Source organism: Aulonocara sp. 'chitande type north' Nkhata Bay, linkage group LG16 (assembly GCF_057382095.1).
Source record: "Aulonocara sp. 'chitande type north' Nkhata Bay isolate Kocher_YH1m ecotype deep benthic linkage group LG16, A_spYH_male_GT1.1, whole genome shotgun sequence".
NCBI lineage: Eukaryota > Metazoa > Chordata > Actinopteri > Cichliformes > Cichlidae > Aulonocara > Aulonocara sp. 'chitande type north' Nkhata Bay.
In genome coordinates this window covers 37802359-37814272 of record NC_141359.1, presented here as the reverse complement: position 1 = coordinate 37814272, position 11914 = coordinate 37802359, and the positions used below count along the sequence as shown (strand labels likewise).

The 11914-nt window shown below is 40.7% G+C and overlaps 1 protein-coding gene across 1 annotated transcript in view; it reads left to right on the top strand.

The window, feature by feature from the left end:
* Positions 1-2796: 2796 nt before the first annotated feature.
* The window catches only part of adarb1b (adenosine deaminase RNA specific B1b), a 129269-nt gene continuing 120151 nt past the window's right edge, over positions 2797-11914 (top strand). The window contains exon 1 of the mRNA XM_086265538.1: positions 2797-3088. The gene's annotated coding sequence lies outside the window, so the exon portion shown is untranslated. The remainder of the gene's footprint in view (positions 3089-11914) is intronic.

Genomic DNA, 11914 nt, shown 5'->3' with positions numbered 1-11914 from the left:
AGACCAACACACACTGAGGGGTTGTGGAATCAGTCATCTCCAATAACTGAGCTTCAAAACTAGCAAAGTTAGGTGAGGAAAGTTGCCGAACATTATATACGTTTTTAAAAACCGAAGCTAAACCACCTCCCCTACCAGAAAGCCTCGGTGAACAAAAAAAGGCACAGTCCAAAGGAAGAAGTTCAGAGAAAGGGATGGGCTCACCAGGGCGAATCCAGGTTTCCGTAAGGAATAAACCATCAAGGCCGCTAGTAGAGAAGAAGTCATTTAAATACCAGCGACCTGACATTAAGCAGTGCCATCTGTGGCCAGGGTACTAAGTCACCTCTAGAAGCATGACGTAGAGTGCTTAGATTGCTTCAACAAACTCCCCGTCGGCGTGAAATTATCCAAATCCGAGCAGGAAAGCGTGTAGCAGAACGGGCATAGGAGGCTTGAGGATCAACCGGGTAAATCCAGCAAGGAGAAAATGATGGAGTGTCCAGGTTAGCATGTACATGGTCCGTAATTCTGGCTCTGAGGAAGGCCCTGAGACTGACGCGACGGCCACTCCTTCTTCCCCGCTTCCTGTAGCATTTCTTGTGGAGATTAGAGAGTGGTAGGTAGGAGAAGCCGAAAGACGAATCCAGTTGTGGTAGATTAGCACTGCCCACACTCCAGCAGGGGTCGGCCCGAAATGAATGGAAAGAGCGAAGATTTAAAAGTGTTTGCCTGCCATATGTAATCAGTGCACAGCCACTAGATAAACATACAACTAGAAAAGTCCATAAGTGAAGATAAAGGGAAAGGGGAGGGTAAAAAACATCAAGACAGACACAACCGATATTATGCAGTGTGTTGTCAAATTAAAAAAAATGTGGGAATTGCACATGTGGAGGACAAAAGAAGGCCTACTGTAGGTAGATGGGATACACCAGGGTAAAAACACAAGGCTGAAATGAATAAAGGAATGAAATGGAACAAAGGAAGTAAAATTAAATACAAGACACATGTTGGAAAAGACTACCAAAATAAAACAGGAAGTAACTGACAGAGACTTAAAAAGACACACAGAATGCTAGTCTAAAACAAGATTTAAATATTAGCAAAATATTGTGATAAAAAATAGATCAAAATATAAATGTAAAAACTCCTACAGAAAACCAGATTACAAAGGTATCAAGCACGAAAAAGAACCGCACAGAAATTACAATAATAAGAAACCCGAAGGATATAAATTTAGAACTAAGAACAAAGCTCATAAACTATAATCAAAAACTGGAACAAATAACTAAGACTCTAATTATTAAAGAATATACACAGAGAATCAATAATTAAGAGGCCTAAAGAACGATTCTAGAATACTACTTACAGAAATTATAAAAGAGTTCAAACTAAACTGAAGAAGAAAGGTGGACATAGCAAATATTGACTGTGAAGCTCATTAGAATTGCACAAACTCTGTGTATTTTTTTTATACTTGTATGTTGTATTCCCATGCATGTTTGCACATGTTTCAATACAATGATGTAACTCTTTTCAGTAGCATAACATGTCTGACCATTTTGTAACACTTTCTTTTGGCTCTTCCTTATGTCTTGAAGAGGCTGTGCCTTCTCCAGCGTGATAATGTAAATATGAATGTGTTTTTTAATGGCTTGCTGGTATATTATAGCTGACATTGCTCGCTGGACCATGTTGTGGTACAAAACCCTATTACATGAAAGTACAAGCCAGCCCTAGTTCAGCTTCGCTTGATGTGTCTTTTAACGCAATTACTCTCACCTTAAGTTATTTATTGGAAGGATTATTTTTAAACTATTATTAAAACACTAGAATTTCTTTTTTTAAATGTACATTTAAAGTGGACATAAAAGTTGAAATTTTTCAGAGGATATCAGAAACATAACGCAGTAATTTAAAATAATGACGTCAGACAAATGAGCCCAACGACTGTGATTTCGACTCAGCTAAATGCACATTTCATTAATTTTCTTTTATTAATTTTAGAAAATAATAGGTATTCAGTATTATTGTTTATATATGACAACTTCATAAATCAAGAATTTATTAGATAAATAACAGGAATATTGTTTAATTTTCAATCATTTTTATTATTTATCTGTCTATTGTGTTATATTAGAGAGTGGGTACTGTTGTGTGTACAATGCTTGTGTGTACAATGGTTGAGGTCCAGTATAAAGTTATCTTGAATACTGAAACGTGCAAACTTATTCCAGTACAGTCCAAGAACAAAATATGAACTTGGATATTTGCATAACTGATTTGTTTTTAAGTGCTTTATTCACACTAGATTTCAAACTAAGTTACATATAAGATGTCAGTGGTCAATATAACAGATAACAAAAACAGTGTTTAAAAGTTTCGATATCTTTATTATTTATCTATGTATGGTTGTGGGTGGTGTGGTGTGGTGTCTAAAACTGCTTGCATCTGACAGTGAATGAAATAAGTAGCTGCTGCACCAAGGTCCAGTATAAGGTAAATAATAATTATCGTGAATTTTGAAACTCTAGTCCAAGAATAAAAATAATATTTCAGATATTTGCATAACAGTATGCATAAAACACCCCTGTAGGAGCTTTGTGCAAACTAGATTTCAAACTAAATATCATGTTAAACGCTTTTAAAGTCAACAGTTACTGAGCGTTATGTCTTTGACCTTCTCGCTATGTGTGTGTGTGTTTTTTATATACGATGTTTATGAAAGATGGGTTCATTGCGGGCCTTTGTGTTTTATTTTGAAAATCCCGAGCGGAAGCTAATTACTGCTACGGTAACTTCACGGACGTCTGAGGGGGGTAGGACATCCCTGACCGACCTGCACCGACTCCGCACCGCTCAGCGGCAGTAATGCAGCGTTTCCTTCCCCAGCCGCGGCGAAACACGGAGCAGAAGAAGGAGGCCGACGGCAGGCTGTGAACACTGCGGTACATGCGACCGTACAGCCGCTCTCTTCAGCCTGTGCTCGTTTTTCTTCCACAGCGGCGACGACACGGAGGAAGACGAGGCATCTGCGTTTGGGGTTTGAAGTGGCGGACGAGATATAAACGTATCCTGAATTCACGGCTTCCCGTTGAGGCCATCAGTAAGTATCCGTTCTGTGTTATTTTGGGTCTGCAGTGGATGAAACATGCTAATGTGATTTGGGTTCCGGTTGTGTTTATATAATATTAGGCTGGTAATCCTCCGGAGCAGCGCAGACGTTAGGGCTCACCGGTCAGAATTACATGAATAATTAGCCAGGATATGTCGCTTTTAAATAAACGCGTAAGCCTTTTAAATTCACCTTGCTGTTACTGCTGTTATCAGCTTTACCCTGTCAGTGCCTGTGAAGGTCTGCTCAGGAGACTGCATCATGCACAATTAACAGTGATATCGTACTACAAAGCCTGTGCCTGCTGCAGCACGCTGGGCTGTTACGTTATGCAGGTGTGATTTTAGATTCGCTGCTGTCCACGAGAAAAACATGCAACACAATCCACTCACCGTGCACGGTGAAGCCGCCTCCTTTCAGGCTTGCTGTCTTGTAGAAGTCATTTATGTATAAAAGTGTTATAACTGTATCAGAGGCGGATTCAGGCCAAGAATTTGACTTCATCTCAGGCCACTCTGTTCACAAACCCCCGTGGACTGTTTGTTTTTTTCACACTAAACCTTTACTGTGCTCAAAATAATGCACTTTATACAGCGTGTCTGTTACTGCAAGTGAATTACTTCTAATACGACTGAAGGGATGTGGAGAGAAAGTGTGTAATCATAAGTTATCAGCAGCAATAATTAATCATGCTATTGCTGTTATTAACCTGATATTAAAAATGAATTTTTACATTTCATGACCTGCGTTTACAAGTGCCAGTTTAGTAGCTTTTTGTTTGCCTGCTTTATGTTTATGTGGGAGGAGAGGACCCAGCTTCCAAAAACAAAATGCCTCAATCCTCAAACATGTAGTTATACAAGGTCAACGACACAGAACAGTGAGCCGTTTGACCTTAAAGGTAGCTCATATATGCAAATTATCACCTTTAAAGTTCAGCAAAAGTGCACAAAAAATCTCCAAAACTGAAAAAAAAGCTACAATAATGTAATTAAATTCATGTGAAAAAGAAGAAAACATGAAAAAGTTTCTGGGCATTTATTTATGGGACGCTCTCTAAAGATCCTGCCACAGCATTTCAATCAGGCTGAGGTCTGGGCTTTCTCAGACATAGATTTTCCTGATGTGTGAGGGATCGTTACAGTGTTTGATGCCTCAATTTTGGCAAAGCTTTATCTGTCGGATGTTTGACTCTAGAATACTTTGGTATACAGAGGAAGTTTTGGTCGATTCAGTGACGGCGAGGTGCCCAAGTTCTGCGGCAGCAGTGGCACAAATCATGACCCCTCCACCACCGTGCTTGGCAGTTGGTATGGGATGTGTGTTTATTACCAAACATGGTGCTGCGTATTATGGCCACACATCTCCACGTTGCTGTCATCTATCCAAAGGATGTGGTTTGTTCAGAAGCAACTTTGCAAACCTAAGCTGTCCTGCCATGCTTTTTTATAGAGATGAACTCTTTCTCCTGGCAACACTTATAAATCAGTTGTACCTGTTTAGTCTTTTTCTAACTGTACTGTTATGAACTTTAACATTTAACATATTAACTGAGGCCTGTAGAGTCTGTGATGTAGCTCTTGGGTTTTTTGCCCTTCACTGCACCGTCTGAATTTGGGTTATATTTGCCTCTCCTAGAAAGATTGTGTCATTCTGATGACACACCTGAACACTCCACACCAGAAAACTGCCAAAACATTTGCTTTAAAGCTCACGTTTTTGACTGACCCATCCCCTCACTGCACCTTAAGCAGCATTTTTCTCTTTTTTGTCTCTTGTCCACCTGTCTTTTTCATCTTATTGCTCATTTAAGACCACTTAATTAGTATTGACAGAGAGGCAGTTAGACTTGTGATGTGCAGAGAGAGATGGCATCAGTGCATCGCACAGCCTGTATCTAGATAATACTGGAACATACATTCTTACGGGACAGAGCAAGTGTGAGGCGCCTTTCAGATTCAGTTATTCTACAAAAGTCAAGCTGCCTTGTACAGTCGGCCACTGAATTGTATAATTCCAAACAAAACTTGGTAACATGTTTCCAAAAATTGTGCATCTTGTTTTCACAAGTGAAAGAAGCCTTAGACGTCTTCACATGACATTGAGATTATGCCAGTAATACAGAGCTGTCTCAGTGTCTTTTTCAGGTAGGAATTGTTAGAAATTTCTTGTGCTGAAATTCTCTTTGCACTTTGAGCTGCACTATTTACGTGGCTTCACTGTTTAAAGTTGATTAGAGCCAGATGGATAATTGAAACATTGCTGATTTTTAGGAGTTATAGGATTGCACTTATCTTGTACCACCAGTATAAACCTTTAGTTTCCAATAACATCACTTTGCCGTTTGAAAAAAGGTTTGGTCTGCAGTTCTGCGAGTTTGCCCCGAAGGCACATTTTTCATGCAAACTTTAAGTGGACTCTGTTGTAACTGTCAACAAAGTGTCAGCAAAGGCAGTAAGAGGCTATTCTGACATGTGGCGATACACGAGTACCCCCGAACGGTTGTTTGCGTGCGTGCTTGTTTTCATACTGTCACCATGGCAATCAAAGACCGTCTGAGTGTGTGTATGGTTTGCGGTCATGTTCATTCATATAAAGCAAACATGTTTTCCATTCCTAAAGGTATAGTAGTGGTGATTTGTGAGATCTGGCTTAAATGACTCACAATTTCCTTTTTACCAGTGCAGCACAAGTGGGATTATTTCACAGAACAGCAATGCAGGAGAAGCATGCTGCTGACAAACACTTGTTTTCATTTAAATGAATTACATGGCATCTGTTTGCAGCTCTGTGAGGCAAGCCACTTTGCTGATTTGCTGTGTTAAAGTGAGGTTTTTGCAAAATCCAGCTGCAGTAGTCAGCTAAAACGGAAGCCTGTCAGGGCTACCTTAGCAAATACTCCCAGCAACACTACACTAAGCCTCACTACATGTTTCATAAAAAAAAGTGCTGCAGTACTGCTCCCTTTGCTGAGGTGACAAGTTTTGAGTAAAAAACAGCTCAGACCGGGTGCTGCTGACCGCATGGCTAACTGTGTGTGAGCTGCAGGAATGCTGCATGCTGCTGTATGAGTGAACCCATGCAGCAGCAGAAGCAGCAGCAGGAGAACAGAGGCTGCTGCTACTCACACTAATAATTTGTTGCTGGCTGTCAGCGTGCTCTCCTTTCATGCTCCTGTAATGCAAACCCAGAGGCAACAGAACGGCTACCCATCACCTTCACACAGCCCCGTGTGGGCATAGCAAGCTTCTGTCAGCGATCCATATGTTCCCTGCCTTCTGGACACTGGCGTACGGACCCCGGTGAACGCACCAGTGCCCATTATGCGGATAAGACTCTAAAAAAAGAGAAAGCATTTCTTTAGGATTTGCAGGCTAATGGGCACTGATGAGAATACACATTTGAAGAAAACCACAGGGACCCAGTGCAGCGTTGCTGAGAAAGTGCTGAATGTGAGCTTTACGTTCACGCTGTTTTGGTGTTTTTCAGCTCCTGCCACAGTGTCAGGAATTCTGATGTTCGGAGACCAAATGAGCCACTGCCAAACACCAAACTTGGCCGCATTGTCTCACTGGCAAGAGGAGTACCTGCTTGAATGATGAGTGGCTATTTTGAAGCAAAGTATTTGAATACGCAGGTTGGATGAAATGGAATCGCTCTGCATGCCTTCCCGAATATGTTTGCTTTCCCCAGCAGGACTGGGTTAGTGCTGCAAAAACACATTTCACCCTAGACTTGCTGTAAGAATGGTGTGCAGGGACATCAACTGTTCTCCTGATAACTGTTGCAATTACACAGGGAGGGGAGGGGGGGTTCCTCGTAGTGCGATTATATATTGTTTTCACATATTTTTGGTGAGCGGTTTGAAACGAACACATTTCTCGATGGAGTAGAACGCTCTAGACTTCCCCGGTACTGCTTATCAAGCAGCTTCTGGTAAGCTCTGCATCTTTTGTCCTGTGCACTTTTCCTGAAAAACACCAGGCATCCTGTTTTCTTCTGCCTCACTTAGTTATTGATTAAAGTAAACAGCAGCTAGTATTTCAGAGTGTTGCGTCAGCCTGTCAGTCTCGTCAGCCCGTCGGGCTCTTGTGCGACACTTTGCAGACTCAACACCTTTGTCTCGTTCCTGTTTTGACCAAATATGAGTAAAATTCTTCTTCTCGTTTTGAGTTTTAAGAGAAAGATATGATACTGAGCTGAGATTAAAGATGTGTTTGCCTCTGAGTGAGCAGAAGGATATGACTATCTGACTGTATTTACAGTACAGAAGTCCAAGTTCTGCAGGCCTGACATGGTGAAACTATTTAAATCAAGCTCAAACAAATGCAACATTTATAGAAAAGTGCAGGAATTTCTCAGAACTGCAATCTGGAAAATGGAACTGAATGCAATAATTAAGCTGTACTGTAATTACAGCATTTATGCTTGCATGCAACAGCCTGTGTAATAACTTCTAAACAGAGTATCACTCGATACACATCATAAACTTGAGAATGACAATAGTTTGCATACAGAAAAATAATGTACATGCATTCATGTACAGCTTGTCAAGGCTTACTGCCCAGCCATTACTGACCACTGTATGTTTTTGTCTCCTGTGTTAAACACATTGAGTTTACATGTGAGGAAATGTGCTGCATAAATAAAATTGACGTTTCTATTGACACTCAAAGCTACACATATGATGTAACCACAGAGATAAAAGTTCACATTGTGTTGTTTTTACCTTTTCAGAAGTGAATTACGAGTACAAAACAGGTTTACAAACACATCTCCAACAAATGCTGGAGCACTGTGTGAGATGTAAATAGCAGGAGAATGGAAACTCGATAATTTATTAAAAGTAGTACAAAGATAAGATGAAATGTTCAAACTGAGACTGTTTATTCTGGAAAATAAAAAGAGTTGTGAGTTCTGTCATTTTATTTTTCTTAGTGGTTTTTGTTTTGTTCACCGTGGCATCATTTCAGTATCAGACAGAGGCGCTGGCCAGCACAGAAACAGTCCACTGCTTTGGGGTCAACGGCTAAATTGATTTTAGCCTTTTAAAAGAAATCAATATAAAAATGCATTTAAAAACAAATCACGGTTTCTGTTTTGGGTTTGAAAAGTGTGATTTCTTTCTTACAATGTTTCCTCAAATCAGTGAATGTTGCTAATTGTTGCCACGAGAGGAGCACAGTTAGACTGGAACAACTTTATTGAATGAGTGCTTTACGTAGCGAAACTTCAATCCAAGATGTTTTATATAATTCCTATTAAGCAGTAATAAGAAAGAGTTGTTTCGAAATTATTGTCACCACATTATTTATGGCTAACGTTGTAAAAATCTACCATCGTTTTTGAGACAGGTTGCCAAAAGCTTTACGTAAACTGGTCTCTTCTGCGGTGCAGTCGTCCTTATTTTAAAGCTATTTGACCAGCTGTCATGCACCCCGATGTTTCAGCAGTGTAGCAGGGCAGAAAATCGCTAATAATTCTGCTGTGGTCATGTGTGGATCTGTTGTTGGTTTGTGCGAATTCTGCAGTGACAGTAATGTCTGTGGATGTGTGGGTGATTGAAAGGCTTTGTAAAGCGCTTTGTCCTCTTCGGCTTGAAAATCACGAGCATGAGCACAGCCCGCGTACCATGCAGTCCATGTCAGTTTCACATCTTTGCTACAAAATAATGAGGCCACAGATGACCTTGCTGTTTCACGTTTCACTGCAGCTGTCAGAAATGCATTTGTTCCCCGTCCAGTTCAAATTAGAATTGCAATCGATTTTTGACTTAATTGCACGCAAGGGGAGAGTTCAATCAATTAATCAGTCTGTGTAAAACATGCTTCTATACGATAATGTTTGCTAAGGGCTACTGTTCTTTGAGCTTACAGTAGAGAAGAGAAGGCACGAACTGGCTGGTATTAGTGTAAAGATCTTTGTTGCAGTGTTAGATAGTTGTGGTTTCTGTTATTAATTTGAATTACAAACTGAAACACTGGAGATGACAGGTTCAAGGGTATAAATTAATCTATGGTATGTTGCACAGATATAATGAAGGTTTAACAATGCAGTCTGGAAGTCTTTCTGCTCTTGTCACATCGTAGGACTTTTTGCTCAAGCTAAATTTAGGACCAGATATGGTTTCAAGTTTTTACATAATAATGCCAATGCGTAGGAAAAGTTGTAGCATAAATACCAAAAGCCTTTTTGATGCATTGCTGGATTTGCTGACAATACCCCAAAACCCCCAGTTCATGTTCTGTCCTGCTGCTTTGTCACTACAAAGTGTTGGCTTTGCAGTTTTCCTTGATGTACAAGGCACGCCATGCAAAGTGCACTTTGCATAAAAAAGAAAAACAAACCTGCAGGTGTAGACGCTTTCACCCGTGTCACCTTGTAGTGTTATGTGTTTTCAGCATTTCTTCATCACTTGGGGAATATGGGTCATTGCATGGTCTCTTTTAGAACTCGTTCTCAGGACATGCCGACCCAACCACATTACAAATTAGACGTGCTTATAGTCGTTCCACGGGGAAAGTTCTCTGTCATGACAGAGAGAGGAAGGGAGGGGCAGAAACATGTTGAAAAGTAGAGATAATTGAGATGTTGATGATCTCACTTAATGTTGTACTCAATAAAAACAACATAACTAGTTAACAAATGAAGAAAGATGTGCCTTGCTGTCCACAAGACCGGTTAATTACACTGTAAAAAGGATGCAAATGCAAAGTTGCACAAGCCGCTCCTATCTGATGTTGGAATAATGTGCTGGGACAGGTTATGGATGCTGGGTGAGGGAGTGTGTATATCCTTTTTTTTTTTACAGAGCAAAAATCTGCCTCCAGGCCATGTCCACACTAGTATGTTTTTTAAATGCATAACTTATGCCATCCACACTACTCTGGCATTTTAGAACTCCAAAAGCTGGGTTTTGGAAATGCTGACCATTTTTTGAAAACTCCGGGGCTTTCTGGATTAATAGTCTCCAAATGTTTCCAGAGAAATGGAGACTTTTGGAAACAATGACACACCTACCAATGTTTCACTGATTGGTGCATAATCACTGGGATTTTACCTCGCTTGATTCGTCACACTCCTTTGAAATGTAATAGTCCCAGAAAAAAACAGGCATCAGCCCTGACTGTCAGACGTTAATTCAGTCGGAATACTGAATTCCTACCATTGCTCACTGTGTACAGTTAACTTATGAATATTATTATTCAACTACTAACATGGATATGCAGTGAGAGTGTCGACTATAACGGTCACATTGGTATCTCCTACAGGCCTGCAGTCAGGATGCCGTTGTGGCAGTCGTCAGTGTCGGTTAGCTGCTGGAGAGACTCGTATCTAACATCTTGAACTGTGGCTGGGAACAATACCATATTTTCTGCAGTATAAGGCACCCTTAAAATCCTTTAATTTTCTCAAAAATCGACAGTGTATGAATTCTGGTTGTGCTTACTAGCGTCGAACCGATTTAATGTGGTACACGGCGCTCAAAAATGTTGTAGTACGACTTTGGTAAGCTACAAAGCCGCACCACTTCATGGCCGTAGTCCGGAGCCTCGCGGAGTAATCTGGGTCCAAAACTCCATCTTCTTCAGGTCCCAAAGTCAAATGAACACTCATCTCTTCATCGTTAACTTTTTTTCACTCAATAAAAGTTAACTTAAGGGTTCCTAACAACATGCTCTATTCCCAACAACATGGGAATAGAGCAGCTGCGAGAGAATTCAACATTAATGAATCAATGCAAGAAAAATGGGTTGAGTAATGTTTGACTTATATGACTGTTTTGTTTCACTTAATGCGCCTTATAATCCGGTGTCTCCTATGGTCAGAAAAATACAGTAGTTGTTGCTTTGGGTTTTTGCAGACCTTTGGGTGCTCTAACCAGAACCCACTGCAGATAGAGAGGTGCAGAGGCTGCAGAGCACAACGGGGACTACTGTCACGACGGTGGAGCTGAAATCCATCCACACATTAAGACACTAGCTGGAGAGGCAACCGATTTTTCTCCTTTGCACGTTGTCTCAGAGAATGTGGTTTTATTTATTTAAGCAATAAAAATAAAGCACAGGTGCAACTCCTGTGGCATGCATGCTCACACATGCCCTCTTGCTTTCACACATACAGTGTAATTCTGTGTGAAACGTTGGGTTGTTTTCGATTTCAGTTCAACACTTTAAAAAAGTAAACACATTGCCAAGGATGCCAAAGACAGTTTTTTTCTCCATGCCTTAATCCACTGTGGACCTACATCAAATTACTAAACTAGGCCACGCAAACACAGAAGTTGTGCCAAAGTAATCTTAGACCTTTCCGTCAGAAACAGAAGCCTAAATGGAGGATTTGTTTGTGTCGGATTCTTTAGTCCATGGATGAGCGTGTACTGAGGGAAAAGACAACAAGCTGTCATCTTGGAGAATGACATGATATGGATACTTGGTAAGGGTTTTTGCAAAGGAAGGAGCACGACCCTGGTTTGTATAGCCGAGACATAATGTGCTTGCCTGAAGTGTGCAACATCGATGCTGCTCCATCAGCCCTGTCACCAGATTGTGAAGAGAGAAAGTTACAGGTTATGGCCGTTGTTCATATAGCAAACATTAAGCAAGACACTTGTGTGTGCATGATGTACATTAGTCTCACGTTAGGGAAAACAGTAACCTTTAAAGGTGAGGCGTTGGGTATGTTGTGAGTGTGCACAGATGGCGACAGTTGAACACGAGGAGAGCCTGCACCTTTTCAAAGGTGTTTTATAACCTCTTTCTGCATTCGCTGGAGATGAGTTCTCAGTGAAAACAGAAGAAAGGGCTAATGCACATG